The following is a 17,514-nucleotide window of genomic DNA, read 5'->3' as shown; positions in this document are numbered from 1 at the left end:
ATTTTAAGTAAAAATGACTTAACTAAGATTGAGTATATTTTATTTTTTCTTCTATTCACAAGTGACTAAGAGAAACATCATTCTATTGCGGATGCTACTTAGAGAACGCTGTATTGCAGAGCAAGCTGCATAAATAGTCCATTACGGCATGGCGTTTTGCTCTGCTACGTTCGGGTGCAGTAATGGACTATTTATGCCACTTGTATTGTAATATACTACTTAATAGGTTTCAGTTAGACATTTCAAACAGGGAAAATAAATTTATATGCGACCCTGATATTGCTTCTTCCTAGAAGCATTGTAATAGTAAAATTTTCGGTTTCGCTAAAACCATTCGCTACTGTTAGTTTTTAACTTTCAACGGTAACAGAATATTCTTCGTGCTCCTTACCGACCCTAGGTACGTAGGACCTAGCTCTTTCTCTATAGGTATATCCTCCCCGCGGTAACACTGTTGAATATTGCTTCGCGGGGAGACTTTTGGGCTACGTTGATGTGGTCGTCATGTCTTAAGTCTTCCATTTACGTCTTTTGGACAGTTTATCATCATTTATCTCCTTTGTCTTCTGCCGTCTACACCTCACTGTATTGTCCAGTCGTCTATTTCTTGCAGCATTTCACTTCTTCTTCTTTTTCCTTTTTCGTCTTTTTGGACCTTCTGAAGGATGTCCGCAGTAAAATTGTTTATTGCACTTCATCTGTAGGCTAAAGTCATCATAACTACCATGATAGACTTAGGAGTTACTCTGGTCTGCAGATAGCACTCAAGTTTCTCTCGCTCCTGTTGGTAGCTTGGACATTTACCGAATACATGCTTGGTGTCTTTGATTGCATTTGAACACATCGAAAAATCCTGGCAATACTTCAAATTGAATCGGCGCCGATACGCCCGATAGCATCCATGTTTACTTAAAAACTTAAGAACTGCGTTAGGTTTACTTCACCATGTCTTCTTTTAGTCCAGTCTTTTATACTTGGTATAAGGCGATGTGTCCACAACCCTTTATTGCTAATGTCCCATCTCTTTTGCCACTCTATGATCGTCTCTTTCCTAGCGGCGTCCCGAATTTCTATTTTCGTTTTGCTACTGTTTTATCTCTTTTTTTCGTAGACCATTTTCATCTCCCTCACTAATAGGTCTATCGGCGGGATCCCTGCTGTAACGCAGACTGCCTTGTCTGATACCGTACGGTAGGTAAAAGCGACTATAAGTGCATTTATTTTATAAAGAGTTTTATTCTGCTCTCGCAAAGCCATTTTCCTTGGTCATTATCCTGTCTAGGAAGGCAAAATCTTTGTATACCCAGATTGCTGTTTTACCTGCGGCGTCGGATTCCCAGGATGGCTCGTTCAAATCCTTGTACTGCTTACTAACAAGATGAAATCAACCTTGTGTTCTCGTGTTTAGAAAATATTTTATCCCCAAAAAGGTGGCATAATATGCGGAAAAAAAATTCAGTATTTTCATTGCTAAACCATTTCTAAGCATTGAAATCAAAATCCTTGAATTTATACTAAAACTACAGGTGTAAAAAATATCCTCCTTGAATCTGTGTCCAAAAGAACCATTTGTACATTTGGAATCCTACGGACAGTAAAAAATTTACAAAACATTGCACCGACTGCCACAATGGGGCAGCAGGGATAATTAAGGTTTTAGAATGGTAAAGTTAAAGGTATTTATATTAAATATCACTAAAAAAATTTTTACTCATATTTCTTTTTTTCAGGATTTAAAAGTGTTGTGTCCCCTTAAGTAAAGGAGCCGCTTTCATTTTTGAAAAAATGTCCGCATAGCTCTTTCCTACTGCAGCCTTGATTATTAGGGCATCTGATCTAGGGGGTCTTGATCGCTCCGTTCTTGCTGGTCCTATTCTGGTTGGTAACGCCAGGGACACTTTTTACTCCTTACTTGCCTTTTTCTCCTTTCTCTTTGACTTTCTTATGACGACTACCTGTCACGCTGCCTTTTTAGATTGATCCTCCTCTTCTTGATTCCCTCTATTCCTATCCTGCGAAGTAGTTAGGGCTTCCTTTGTTGTACCCGCCTTTCGAGATCTAAGATTTAAAGTTGTCGGGGTTTTCTTTCCCCAGGTTCCCGAACGCTGACATCCTGTTCTTGACATAGTTAATTAATTAATCGATTTTGCTGCCGAAGTGGTCTAAGCGCACATTCCTGTGCGATTCGCAAGCAGCTCTTTTATCACTGTCTGCGTCCACCTTCAATTCTATATTACCTGCACCTGTATTTTTTGTACAGCAGAGGTCGGGTGACTAGCCTTTGCGGCACAGAGGTTACATAGTCTCCTAGTGAAAATTTGTCGAAAATAGAAAAATCTTTACTACGCTTCTAGAGAAAATATAATTTATGTATACATATTAAAATAAAAATAAAAATATGCTGCTAAAAATGCGAGCACTCAGAGCTGTATAGATCTTCCGCACCGACCTTGGCACTAACTATCCTCTTCTGCCTCACCTCCTCTTTAGTCATAGTCTTCCAGGCGTTCTCAAAGTGCATGTGGACCTGACGTTGCCAAACGCTGGTACCATAGCCGTACATCAAGTAGGAGTTTGCCTTCTGTGTCGGTTTTTGTAGAAGAGCGTTGAGGACCTCGTTCTTTTTGCTCACCTCAGTAGTATTTGTGTTATTAGCAATGGCAATAGCTGGTGCGTTAAAAAGCGCACGCAGCTTTGGCTAGCGTCGTTGGAGTCGGAGCCTGGTTGAACCTGGCTTGATACCCACAATTCTGGGTCTAGCCCTGGTCGGTGATGGTGCTGTTATTGTTATTGTTGTCAGCGTCGTAGGAGGCTTGAGGCGAATCTAACATCCCAGTCAAAATGATTTAAGATTTTCCGTACAAGTTCTACTTCTGAAAAAATGTATTCCAAGATCTTGCGCTAATCCTCGCGCATACGTTGCATATTCAAGACGAGAGTATTTAGAACCACTGTTATAACGGTTGTATTCTACTTTGCGAGACCACTTGTCGTAAATATCTTTGTTCCAAAAGAAATTTTTGAATTTTCTTTTGAAGTCTGACATTGAATTAATTGATTGTTGAGTAATATCAAACCACGAAGAAGCTGTATTTTCTAATGTTTGACTGATTATAAAATTCATTTCAGCACTATCTTCATTCAAAACATCAATATATTTTTTAATTTTCCGCAAATATCGCATTGGTCTTTGCTGTCGGCTTTGAATGTTGGTGGTTTTAATTTAGGCGATTTTGATGCGAGACTCAGGGTGCTATTTACTGCTATTTATAGTGATTCAAGACTGAATTTTGTTGATTCTACTAGATGATGTTTGAAATCCTTCAGAAAAAGTTTCGCTGGAATTTTAGATACATGCTTTAGGATTTTGTAAAGTCTCATCGCTTTTAATAATCGCGTCGTTATATTTTACATGCTCTACTCCCAGAAATTTGATTCGCGTTTTATTTAATTAAATTATTTTAAGGAAATTTTGCTTCTGTTCGTAAAATCAGTTAGTTTTGAGTTTATGTCTTTTTCATGTTGGATAGTAAGATTTTCGCCTCTTCCTCATGTTTTTCGATAGCTATATGAATCAAAGCGTCGGCGTTTTATATAGGGCTTATTTCCGATTAAGCTTAGAAATATTTAGAGCTACTCTACTATCAGTGGATTTTGTTACCTTTTTCTTAAACTTTTGTAAATCATCGTTGTCTGGCATATTGAGTATGTTAGATTCGAATTCATCGACCTTCATTGTTAGTGTCTTGCCCTATATTTAAACCCGTGAAGTTCAGACCGTTCTGCGTGGCTCAATAGTGTAAATTTTTATGTTTTTCATCTAAATCATTGACGATTTTCGACGTTTCGTCTGATTTTTGTAAGAGGTATTTCAATAAATTATGAACTTTACGAGTTCAGGTAGCGTTTAAGGAAGGATTACCGGTTATAGATTGATTCGCGTGATCCGTTGTGAGAACTGCGTGAGGGGTTTCATTTAGTTGTGTACTCAGGTTTTCAGCTCTTTCTAAGTGTGCTAGAGAATATGTTTCTACATAAGTTGCAGATCTTTAAAACAATACAACTTTTTTCTGTTGATATTGAATCTTAAAAATGCTTATAACTCGAGCTAACATCCCAAAATGTTTTTTTTTTACAGTAAAAAATCAATTATTTACGATAAAACTTTGCGGCTATATGTTTTACACGCGAACAGCACACACAGCTAAAAAACAATAAATTTAAATAATTATTTCTCAGTCACTAAGCTCACAGAGACTTATAAACTCGCTTTCACGCATGAAAAATACATCAAATATTTTAATGTGAATTTTTTAGCGTCATCGACGCACGATTTAATTTGAAAATTGGGATGAAAGGTATCGTTATTTTCTCGTTATACGTTTCCGAGGGCCTTCATGAACATTTCTAACTCATTCAAGTGATGTAAAAAGTTTTTCAGGCGCCGCCGCGAAGTCAAAGTAGTACATAATGCAACGAGGGTGTAAAATCGTTGATTATTCCTGCAAGTGAGAGTTTACTACCCGAGCGAAGCAAGGGCAGTAAATCACCCAAAGGAATAATCGACTTTACTCTCGTGTTGCATATAGTGCTTTATTCACGACTGAAGTGTGTAGCCACTTTATATCTTGAAAATTTGCTTTGAAAAGTGACACCCTTTCATCCATTACTAATAAAATCTAAATTAAATAAATAATACAATTTCTTTTAATATTCAGAATATTCGAAATTTAAAAAATGTTTTTATAATTTGTAACAAGGTGCGAAATCGGGTAGAAAGTCGGGGTCCGTCGGCCATAATAGCCAACGCGTCAGCTCTCGTGTAGGAGACTGACTAAATCGAGCGACGACCGATAGCGTGCGAGAAAGTGAGAGTGTGTGAGATCGCGAGAAGAAGACGTACAAGCCAACTCCTGCTACCAGAAGCAAGGACGACCCGGTCTGTAAATCAGCGACCAAACAAGTGGACGTCGGATCCTGCGAGTGAGCCAACAACACCACCGCCGCAGAGTGTGTGGTGCGTGCCTACCGAAAACGGCGACAGCAAGTAAATAGGTCTGAGCCCTTTTATCTGTATCGCGTCGGCAGTAGCAGCGGCTACAGCTTCGCGACTTGGTGCAGCGGCACCAAGCAACGGCCTTCTCGTTTGCGCGCGTACGCTTTGCAAGATACTCTCCATGCCGAGTCGACATTGATGTGACTCAATGAACATTTGTAAAAAGACAATATTGGCCGCACAACACATTATTTTATTTTACTGTAATCGGGACTACCATCATTTTCCTGAGTTGTTCTCTCCCGTTCAACGCAAATCTGAGAAGCCGGCTCCGCACAGGAGAGTGCGGAGAGATAGCACAAGTGCGAACACGACGTTCGCGAAGCAGCTCTCGCAGCGAGCTGCGTTGCAACGCAGGGAAATCACAGGCGTTGAGAGAGTTCTCTGCCGCAACGAGGGATTGTGATCCGGTCGAGTATAGCCGAGTTTTCCCCAGAAAACGAACCCCGTTACAATCGCGGGTATCAACGTGTGATTTCGATGAGGAACGCGAGGAAAATCATAGAAAAAAACGCGCGCGGGAACGCCATGTAATATTCGCGAACGCGAAATATTCGCGAGAGAGAGAGAGAGAACAGTAAGATTTCGGTAGCGTCGCTATAGCGCGTATACTGTACACAGCCGCGATAGACCGCATAGATACGAGAAGGCCGCAACGAACGACGTAAACAAGCGCGACTCTGTGTTTACGTTGCAGTCGACCTGTGCGAGTTTGACGGCGTATTCTATACTCGAACCAAAAGTATATTATACGCGCGCGTGTGTACTCGAACCGAGAGTTTAAATACATGCAGGCATATTGGAATTTTTGTGTAAAGCCAGCAGTGCATATCTCCAGGCTGGAGGATAAGCCCTAGCTGAAACTATTACACAAAATTAAAGTTGACGAATCGAAGTCGCGGCAGTTGGAGCTGACACCAGTTTGTCAAGTGCTGTCCGATTCGGATTTTTTTTTTGACGGATGAATTTGTTCGATGCGTTTTAGTTGGGATAAGTTGCGTTGATTTTTCGGTAAAATTCCAATATATGTAGCAAACTGCGAATTAGTTTGAAATTATTTTTTTGCAAATTTTATTTTCATTAACAGCATCGTACCAGGAAGTAACTGGGTAAGCATAAAAAACCGAGAGAATAAACTGAGCGATTATACAATAGTAAACGCGCGATCGATCCAGACGTTCAAGAAGCGAAGGTGAGTCTAGGAATCGAACGCGAGTCCAGGATTCGAACTTGTGTCCAAGAACTCAAAAAGCAAGACTTGGATAGAGCGTGTGTGTATGAGAAAGACGCGACAACCGCGATAAAACGCGCGCAATAATCGTACTTGTGTACGGATTCGATCACGACTCACGGAAAACTGCGACTTTTGCGTCGAAAATTTTATTTTTTCCGGGTTTTCGCGAAAGTAAATTGAGTGAGTCGGTATATGCCTGTAGCACTAAAGTGCAGAGTATGCGTGCGTCAAGAGTAAGAGTACGAGCTTCTCTGACGTTTTTCTCACGTTAATTCGGTTTGTGTTTTGTTTATCGGAATTAACGAAAGTTTGCGTTACTTTCGCGTGAAAAAGTCTTGTTTCATTAGACTGAATTTCGGTATTCAGCTATACGCTACATGGACACGTCGACGAGTGTACGTGTGCGAGTAGATAGGCTGTAATTTCGTAGTTTACGTTGTAGCGACGAAAATACAACCTAGGAGCTATCTCTAAAGTGTGTATAAGTGTGACGGTTTCGCGAGCTCCCACGACGTTGTTAGCAATATCGCGTGCAAGATACGCGGCGATAAAAAGCACGCACAAGCATCCTCCATGGCCAAGAATGAAGATTACGGCTGATTTAGAGAAAGACACCGAACAATGATGCGTGAGCCTGAGCAGCGACGAACGCAAGATAACGCTAGAGTCGTTACAGTTGCGTCAAGATGGCAGACGTTTCAATCAAGCTGGACGACTACAGAGATGGTTATTAGGCAAGTACGTGCCAGCAGACTTTGTGCCATCCCCTATTATGTCAGCAGGGGAAGCGCGCACCAAGCGAGAAGGGATGCGCGTGGCGTTCATCTAACATACGTTCGGAGAGGCCTCAGGGCGCACAAAGTGCTCAGTGTTAGGAGCCAATGATGACGCCAGCGAGGCACATCTAATAGTACAGTTGCGCCGTGCGATGCAGGCGAACTGCTCAGTGGAAACGCAGATAGATTTTAGCACACCGCAGTCTATGGTAGAGACTGAAGTCGACAAATGGGTGCTGAAGCTTTCAAGAGAGGAAGTGAATCGCGTTCTGGAAATGCTGATATTGAAGACCCCAGATGACCATAGGAGCAATAAACGGCGTCTGAAGGCACGGCTGGTAAGCGACGATATCGAGGAAGATTACGTGACCACTGAAAAGCTTGGCAGAGACGTCGTTCAAGACGAGAAAGACTTAAGGCTGCTCACATTTTTAGAACTGGCGTTGGCGAGTGTCTACAAAACAGTCGCGGCACGAATCGCACAAGATAGCGGATTTGACGGTGCCGACGAAGAGTGCGCACAGACCTTTGAGGAAAGCAGCCGAGAGCCAACACCAGCCGAGAACTGTGAGACAGTTACGTCGAGGTTTAGTCAATTAGTACTAGCGCGATTCACCTCACTCCTAACGTCGCTCGGCTAAAATATATAATAGTAATAAAATTAAAGTTTTGATAAGATCTTTTTCCCCACTCTTAATTGATAGGAGTGAAAGTAAAAAATTTTAAATAATAGAGATTTGAAACACGAAAATTAACTGAACTGAAAATATTAAAAAAAAAAAAACTATGACAGTCAAAAGAATAAATTTTAAATTAAGAAGAAAAATACTTTGAACTCTTGTTATTTTATGTTTTAATATTTTAATTCCACATTTTCGTTTTAGAAATTGTTTAATTTTATAATTTTAATTTTTTAATTTTTGCTTTTCATGCTTTAATTTTTTCGAATTTTAACTGATTATCATGAAAAAAAGAGTCTAAAATTTTAGTAAACAAATGAAAGTATAAGATGTCTTATATCTAGTAAGCAACGTGAAATTTGTATACTATCAAAAAAGTCATCCATGCATAATGCATGTAGTTATTTATCACTGGCGAAAACATTGACGTGAATTTGTTTTGTAATAAAATTTCATAGTCTTTTACGTCGATTTGTCAAATTTGATGTGACATTTGTTTAAAAAAGAGATAAAAAAAATTCATGCTGCAAATCACTTAAACCAATTAATTAGTGCAGAAATACCTAATAAAAATGAAAATGAAAAATAGATTATTCGCTGTTTTACAACAATTTATGATACATTTATGATACTCTAGATGTACTTATTTTTAAAAGAATTGGAAATTATTCTTAATCTAAAAGTTAATTGAATGATAACCATATATACTTAAATTTAACAGCATTTCAAAATTTCACTTGATTTTTAATATGCAATCTACAGTTAATTTTCAGAGGTTGTCTAATATTCAACCTATTAATAGACATAAAGAATATATTTAGATACTTTTTTCAGGATTGATTACAAACGGACACTGGATTTGTTTGCGGTACAAAGGCAATGTTATACAATGAGAAAAAAGTTAGGTAGTTCATATATAAGTTAATGCCAATAAGATAATTTAATTTGAATTTGTCGAATTTCTTTACAAATCAAAAACAAAACTATTTAATTGATACCATAATATATTTATAGCAATGATTACATATTTCATTAATTCAATTAATTTTCAAATGGAATATAATAATTTGTGACGAGATTAGCTCGCCATCACTGTGCACAGAATCCTCGCCTCGCTCTCGTTACTGGAGTCGCCCCAATGGCAGTAATTGCTAATATTTTGGGTGATTGTAGTAGTAACGAGAGGAGAGAGGAGTCGTGGCCAGCAGCTTCATCGCACGTCAGTCACCGGAGCAGACGACGCAATCGCACACTCGGCTGACCAGAACGGCAACTCCCGGATCCTAGCAGCGCTGCTTTGACTCCCGCCAACGGAAGCAAGCGCGCCGAGACCACGAGGCAGCAGCGCTGGAGAGTCGGCAGTGCGGAGAGGGGGAAACCGCACGGCCAGCAGCACGACGAGTCAACAGTTGCGCGCGCGCGCCGAGTGTATAGCGATACATATGCCGAGGCCCGACTGTTTTGGAGTGGAGGGAGAAGACCCGATTGGCAACCGGTGGAGGCGCGCCTGCTAACATCTGAGATAGATGTGTAGAGGGCATAAACCCAGTTCATACTGGCGCCGTTGTACGCGGCTCAGAGCCAGAAATATGATGAAAACAAGGGCGTGAGAGAGTGAGAGAATGAGTCGCGGTTCGAATCGCGCGCGTATTGACTTCTGTATCGACTCCTGTTTAGTCGCCTGCGTGCGAGAAATATCGATTATCGACAGGCTCGATGAGGTCCTTGTGGCGCAGAGACCCGCGATGCGAGCATTGTAGTTCCGGACGGCAACGAGCACGAAACCTGGAGTAGATACCCCCGGTTTTGATTAACTGTACGAGGGAGTTCTTCGCGAGTTCGCTTTTCTTAGAGTACGAGACATCATCAGGAGGAGAGGAAGTAACAGTTGTGGTGCGGAAATTGGTAGCCAGGTTAGTAAGACTCATGGTGTCGAGAACTCGTAGGGAAGCTAGTGGCCGCCGGGAACGAGCATTCATTGATGCCACGTGGCGCGAGAGAATTTCGAAGTACGCGGCGCGACGAGAATTGTGTGACTGAATAAATTCGTTGACCTGATTAAATATTTAATCAAAATAAGTCTGCCGACATTAGTCCGTGTACAAATTCGGTAACGGCCGTGAATGACTTTGTAACAAGCTATAGGAACCCAGAGAGAGAAAGGAGGTAACGTACCCCTCTAACTTGATATACTTTTGTTTGATTCCATATTCTTTTCTTATCATCTTTATTTCTTTTTGATTAAATAAAAATAGAATTGTCCTGGATCGCCCGGATAGACGTAGTGGATAAGAGCTGGTACACCTGACCGGCTACCCAGCGTCTTGGGGGGGGGGGGGGGGGCGGTGTTGTAACGGTTGCCAGTGCAATTAACGCACGTTGAGCACGTTACGACGTCTCTCCGGGACAGAATCAACATTCTGTATAATACTACTGTTGTTACAGCTACTAAAGGCGCAGCATGTGAGAGAGTAAGAGAGACAGAGAGAGAATAAGCATCGAGAGAGATTTAAATTCAGCAACGTACAATGTTGCCACCTGCTCGTGCACTGCTGTCAAAAGTTGACAATAGTGTGTCAGAGGGCATAGCGAGCCATTCCGAGTCTGTCTTCGCTCCGCTCCGTTTCGCGAATAGACAGTCTGCGATTGCGATTATTGTATGCGAGGGTTGCGAGGTCAACCGAACCGAGTACAATCCGTCCGAGACCATCTTCGCGTGGGTTAGAACGGCCATGCCGGCCACGTACATCTGTAAGTACTAGTTCTTATCAACTCTCGCTTGCTCGGGCCACTTTAAGCCTCCTCTCTCTCTCACCTCGACTACATGCTGGTAGCTGGCATGCGCCCGTCTGGCGCGCTTGTGTAAGCCAAGCACCAATAAACAGTTAGTCTAAGTTTTACAATAATCCGCGAGTGTTCATTGACTTTCCCTCCTTTTGAATCCACGTCCTGAGTACTACTATAACCGCCGCGTGTTCATACGTCTTTACGTCCGTGCGCGGATAGATTATAGTCGGTAGAATCTAGTGCCTTCTGCACAGCCGACGGAAACGGTGAATAGTAGCATAAACAACAAACAACTTAAAATAATAATGACGGCCGAGCTACCGTCATAAATGGCGCCCAACTACAGTGGCAATTGAAGTAAAAAGTACGCGAATTATACAAATTACGAATTGTAAAATAAATCCGTGCGGCGAAAATTCAAATACTCACGTGAGTTTATCACGCAGAGCAGCGAAAAGCCAAACGGCCGAGCGGTATACTTATGTATAGAGCGAAGACGGCCGATCGCGCGGTATTGTTTACATCCGCGCGCGGCAAGCAACTATATAAGACTCGTGAATCGTTGTGGTATGCGTGCGAATGAGACGGACTGCAGAAAACTTGATGTATATGTCCGTTTTCATCAGAATTGAACTGTGCTTTTTTTTGAGCATATACGGTTAATTGAGGATCGCACACGACCGTCCGTAATTTGAGATCGTAAATGTTTAAATTTAGTGTTTAGCAACTTAAAATTATCTGCGCATGATTTTTGCGATTACATACGCTCAAAGATTTGATCGTTAAAGCTTGTATTTTCGAGATGATTGTTACACATAAATTTTATGTCTAATGCCACGAAAATTTACACTTATACAGTAATGAAATTTCTATTTTCGGTTGTGCTATGAGTGTTATTTTCGTTTTAGCCGTCGAATTAAACGTTCGATGGAACGTATAGCTAGTACTATAATAAATCACGCATAGCTAAGTAAGCGTAGTTGTAGTCTCAACTGAGCTTAGTACGTCTCCTAAGCTGCTTACTAGTTTTCTTTTGCTTTTACGAATATTCGTGATGATATGCAATTTTTGGACGATTTTCTGTAGGACATAAATAGCTAGTCGGCAGCGAAAATAATTTCTTTGTCGAAATACAAGCGATCGAACATTTTTGCGTCTGAATAAATCTTGTATATAAATTCGAGATTCAAGTACTGTTGTGATAATTTTATTGAGTTGCTCGTTAACATCCGAGGTTGCGGTAAACACGGATCTTAAATACTTAGTAAATTAGGTGTTATTATTGTAACGAAGTGAATAGATTAGAGTATTCCAATTGTAAATATTATCAACACAATCGTGTGAAGCGGCGAATTTGATAGACAGCCGTATACAATAACAGAATAGTCCGATATAGCTCTATCTAATGCGATCTAGCGGTAAACAATAGTCAGCAAAATCGGAAGTTTCTTGCTATCAACACACTGCTATTCATCGAATCATTGAAAACTTAGTTTTTGCGTTGTTGCCAAATTTTTTGTGTACACATCCGTTCGGATATAAGGCTTAAATAAACAGATTTTAATTTGGAAAGTACTTTTTCGGAATTCGGTCGTGTTAGTATGGATAACTGCATGGCTGAATAAATTGTAAACCATAATTGCAATGATAATTTAAAAATAATCTTTGTTGTTTTTTTTTAACAAGATCACATTGTCATATCTGATCAGCACAGCTGATTACTCAATAATTAAATAATTTGAGGACACGTACCTTAGAGTATTTTTGTTTATTTAGCCAGGCAGTGAAATTTTATCTAAATTATCTTACACAAACGCAGAGAAAAATTTTTTTTTCGTGATTTAGATGATTTAAATTGATAAAAATTGAATCGACATAAAATAACCGAAAGAGTAGTTTTTTTCTGGTTCGCTAAATTCAGTCAAATTGACAGCTCACTGAAAAACTGGTAATTGGAAACTCAATTCTTTCTACATTATTATATTCTTCACCTTCTCGTATTAACTAAGTAATTACGGAAAATGAGTTTAAAATCTAGTAGGTCGTCACAAACAGGTGTAACATTATCACCAGATAGGGAAGAAGACTGGACTGATACAGACAGCGTACCATCAACGGAGATGATGTCTGAAGATTCGACGTCCGTTTCACCGGATAGATGTGTTTTAGGCGAGGGGTGATCCTCCGACTTAATTGCATCGTCCGATAGAAAAAACACATCTGACAGCCTACAGAACTCGGTCGGATGCTCTGAGGGAGTTAATCTCAACTCAGGACGAGACGACACTGTCAAAATCTCTCGACTACCTTAATTTAAAAACAACAGGTTCCAGAGAGGAGAAAGTCCAGCGAGCAGTTTATTACCTCGCAGGCGATTATAGGCCAACGGACTTCACAGCTGTAACTATGCTGGACCATTCTTACGACGAAGGGAAATTTCGTCAAGCACGTCGTACGACGTACTTGAACGGGTATCGCTCCGATGATTCAGAGAATCAGCGATCGACAGAGAATTAATACAAGAAACACATCCGATTCCTGTATACCGATTCTTAGTCGTGCACAAGAATTACCACGCTTGGAGGAACCCGTGGAAGCTAAGGTTGGGAAGCAGAGGAAGTCATCAGCAAGTCATGCTAGAGTACCAACGAAACCATTACTGAATACTTCTACACAAGGGTCGAAGGAAGAGTTGGGTAATCCTTGTACCCCCAACCATCATAATTCATTTTGTGAAAATACAACAGTGGCAAACTCGCACAACAGGCTCAACTGTCATTGGGACGAACAACAATCTGTGAATACGTCCGACCTTACGAAGAAGTGTACTTCCATATAGAACTTGTTTAACTTGAACTATGGCTCAGTTATGGACGATCAAGAATCAGTGACAGCATCCGACGGTTCAAAGAAGTCAACTTCTGAAATGAATCAGTCTAACTTGGCAGACGATTCATCACTTTCAGAACACAGCCTATTGCAAGGGCAATCCACGCTACAATGTAGTTGCCAAGCAGCCGGAAAAATATCGTGTTCTGGTACGCCATGTGAGAGCAGTGCAACGCTTGCGGTGCTCACACAGAAGATTGAGTTACTCACGGATTTAGTGAAGTCACTCATAAATTCGGACGGGTGTTTAACCTGTAAGTCCCGGGACGACAAGAGTAACTGCACGAGGTCCAAGCGTGCTAAAAAGCGTCGTCGGAATAATTGTGACAAGGAATCGCGCGTCGTTGCTAAGATTAACAGCACGAGTGCAACTTCCCGTTCGGCCAAACGGAAGGAAATTAGTCACAATGTTCACCAGCAGCAGGCTAGTTCTAGCAATAAGTGTGACAATAAACGTCGACGGAAAGTTAGTCTCGATCGAGACAAACAGCATGCAAGTCAACAAGGTCACAACGGCTGCACTTCTGCAACTCTTCGCAGAAATCCTTCACCCGGAAGTAAGCTGGATCACAAGGTGAGACCCGTATCAAGTGTCTCTGATACCGGTAGTAATGACACCAGTCGAAAATCTTGCTCACAGACGTGTGAACGAGAAAAATACACGCCAAATCGATCGTTTCGTAATGCGCGTGTGGAGAATGAACGTGCGAATCTAGGGATTCGGAAAGCACCGACTTCTCAACCTTTCAAAGGGAGCTGTTGGAACTGTGATGTCGTAGGGCATCGCGCTCGCGTTTGTCCGGAGCCGCATATCCTCAAATGCCATAAATGCAAGCTGGCGGGATATAAGCGGACGAACTGCCCAAGGTGTCTGCAGCACGGGGAGTTTTATTCATCGATGTCCGTTTGTGAGTCTTCGAGCTCTGAATTCAGGAGCTGTGGACCTAATTCACCCACGAAGCAACAAGCACAAACACCACAGCACAGAGGCTGTAAAGAATACTTTGAATTCAAAGCCAAAACCCAGACATCAGCTGATACGCTCGACTCTAGGGCAACAGCGGAGACGAATGATGTCGCAGCAGAAAATGTTCTTTCTGCTAGCACGATTTTCGTGCGAGTCTAAAGTTATTAAACAAAAAGTTATTTGCAACCAATATCATCCAACGGATGATAGTCGCATGTTATTATGCTTAGATTGTTATCGCTTGTTCACGGAATTGGAACAGCTGGAGGAGGGAAGATCCTCTGATAACGAAATTGGTTATACTGTACAGATAATCCGATCCGAGATGGCAGAATTTACGTCCGAGGAAGATTCATATATGTTAAAACTCAGTTCAACATCTAGGCAAGCCACCCATCCGCTTTTAGGAAGTGGTTAGCCGGCCGTGCCAACGACTCCACAACTGAAGAGAGAAGATCAAGGAAAATGCATTTATTCCACTGTAGCGATCATATAGCTCTCGAGCGCGAGACGTTTGAAAAATTAGTTGTAGGACTATTTTTAGAATAGCAATAGTATTCGAGCGACCGTAGCATGATGCGTGCGAACTAATGGTACTCAGGTTAGTAGTCTGCAAACGACGTGGAATAATACGGCAGGTTAGAGTAACCAAAAAACTAAAATCGCTGTACTTAAACTCGCTGGTGATACCAGATAGGCATCAGTACATTGTACCGAGGAAAATGCTTCTAAGCAGGGTTCTCGACAGTGGGGCACGAAAGTAAATTTTAAGGGACTTCACTCGAACCGCTAGCGTACATAATTATTATCAATACGTCCGCGAACTATGAGGAGGGTTACGACCAGTTTCGTACGTCAAATGCACATGGTGTCGAGATACGAAAGACATTTATTATTCTCATCGTTTTATAAAACCGTTCGAAGCTTCTCATGAGTTAATCTAACCGTCGGACACAACAAATGGCAGATATTGTCGCAATTCTTTTCATGGTATGAAATTTATGTTAGACCGTTTAGGATGATGCATGTACGTCCGGTTGAAAAGTGACAAAAACCGTCCATACGTATTCGATCGAGTTAGTCATCCACCGACTGAATAATGAGAAACTTGCTTTGACATATGTAAAACGGGTTATTTGTTCCAGAAGTTAATCTCTCCATTCCTTTTTGTTTTGCGTTCGACGTTAGGCATAAGTCTGCCGACATTAGTCCGTGTACAAATTCGATAACGGCCGTGAATGACTTTGTAACAAGCTATAGGAACCCAGAGAGAGAAAGGAGGTAACCCCTCTAACTTGATATACTTTTGTTTGATTCCATATTCTTTTCTTTTCTTATCATCTTTATTTCTTTTTGATTAAATAAAAATAGAATTGTCCTGGATCGCCCGGATAGACGTAGTGGATAAGAGCTGGTACACCTGACCGGCTACCCAGCGTCGGGGGGGGGGGGGGAGGATGTTGTAACGGTTGCCAATGCAATTAACGCACGTTGAGCACGTTACGGCGTCTCTCCGGGACAGAATCAACATTCTGTATAATACTTCTGTTGTTACAGCTACTAAAGGCGCAGCATGTGAGAGAGTAAGAGAGACAGAGAGAGAATAAGCATCGAGAGAGATTTAAATTCAGCAACGTACAATGTTGCCACCTGCTCGCGCACTGCTGTCAAGAGTTGACAATAGTGTGTCAGAGGGCATAGGTAAATCTGTGCTCGCGCTAGCGAGCCATTCCGAGTCTGTCTTCGCTCCGTTCCGTTTCGCGAATAGACACTCTGCGATTGCGATTATTGTATTACGTCCGAGACCATCTTCGCGTGGGTATGAACGGCCGTGCCGGCCACGTACATCTGTAAGTACTAGTTCTTATCAACTCTCGCTTATTCGGGCGACTTTAAGCCTCCTCTCTCTCTCACCTCGACTACATGCTGGTAGCTGGCATGCGCCCGTCTGACGCGCTTGTGTAAGCCAAGCACCAATAAACAGTTAGTCTAAGCTTTACAATAATTCGCGAGTGTTCATTGACTTTTCCTCATTTTGAATCCACGTCCTGAGTATTACTGTCACCGCCGCGGGTTCATACGTCTTTACGTCCGTGCGCGGATAGATTATAGTCGGTAGAATTTAGTGCCTTCTGCACAGCCGACGGAATCGGTGAATAGTAACATAAACAACAAACAATTTAAAATAATAATGACAGCCGAACAACCGTCATACTTTTTATAAATTTTAAAATTGATTAAAATAAATATTTGTTTTTTCTAAAAACATATATAATTGATTCAAACAAAGATTAAGTTAAAATTTTATATTTTCAGTATAATTTGAATCAAAAATAAAAAAAAATAATTATTTGATGATGAAACGGTCACGACTCTTCTCGGTGCGTAGCGCGTATGAGATTTTAAATTTTAGAGAAGAGCAATGATCATTTACTGATCTGCGTCTAAATTTTGACAGCAGATCACAAATAAAGATTTGATTTTATATTGATATATTTTTATAATATAAGAGAGGTGCAGGATACCAGGTAGTGGAAAGTCATTTCAATAATAATAGTATGTTATTATTCCTTTTCAATAAAAAAATATATTCAATCAATATTTTTTTAGGTAGAATATTGCATAAATTGCTAATATTTTTTATAACAAAAATTTTTGTAAGACAATACGCTTAACTTTTGCGTTATTGGCTTTGGATCAGGATTTTTCTAAGTATATAAATGATTCAAAATAATTCTAAGTTTTTGACAGATACGCGTTAGTTCCGTTATCAGTTTTGACTCGAAGTATTTGAGATACAAAAATTTTTTAAGTTCGAGAAATATTCGAAAATATTCTAAGACTTTTACCTGCTCAAGGCGTAATTTGCTCAAGAGCAGGGACTAGGCGCTTTAGTTGCGCTGGCGCTTAAGTTGCGCTTCGGCTAGTGAGCTAATACGGGTTGTACGGGTCCTTTTGTAGGCCACGGAGAGAGCGGGAATCGAGCCGCCGGAAAAACTATCACATTCATACTTGCACATACTCATTCACACTTATATTATAATGCGCACCGCGCCGCTGCTCGCTCTCTACTCCTACTCTTATTATAATTGCGCCGCTTCTCTCGTCGCTCGGTCTATATAGAT

The 17,514-nt window shown here is 41.0% G+C and overlaps 1 protein-coding gene across 5 annotated transcripts in view; it reads right to left on the bottom strand.

Annotated features, from left to right (window-relative positions):
- The window catches only part of LOC107981578 (sorbitol dehydrogenase), a 157,926-nt gene that overhangs the window by 72,179 nt on the left and 68,233 nt on the right, over positions 1–17,514 (bottom strand). The gene's annotated exons all lie outside the window — the stretch shown is intronic.

This window comes from Nasonia vitripennis, assembly GCF_009193385.2.
Source record: "Nasonia vitripennis strain AsymCx chromosome 2 unlocalized genomic scaffold, Nvit_psr_1.1 chr2_random0005, whole genome shotgun sequence".
Lineage (NCBI taxonomy): Eukaryota > Metazoa > Arthropoda > Insecta > Hymenoptera > Pteromalidae > Nasonia > Nasonia vitripennis.
Note: the sequence above shows the minus strand (reverse complement) of the source record. Positions and strands in the feature narration are given on the sequence as shown.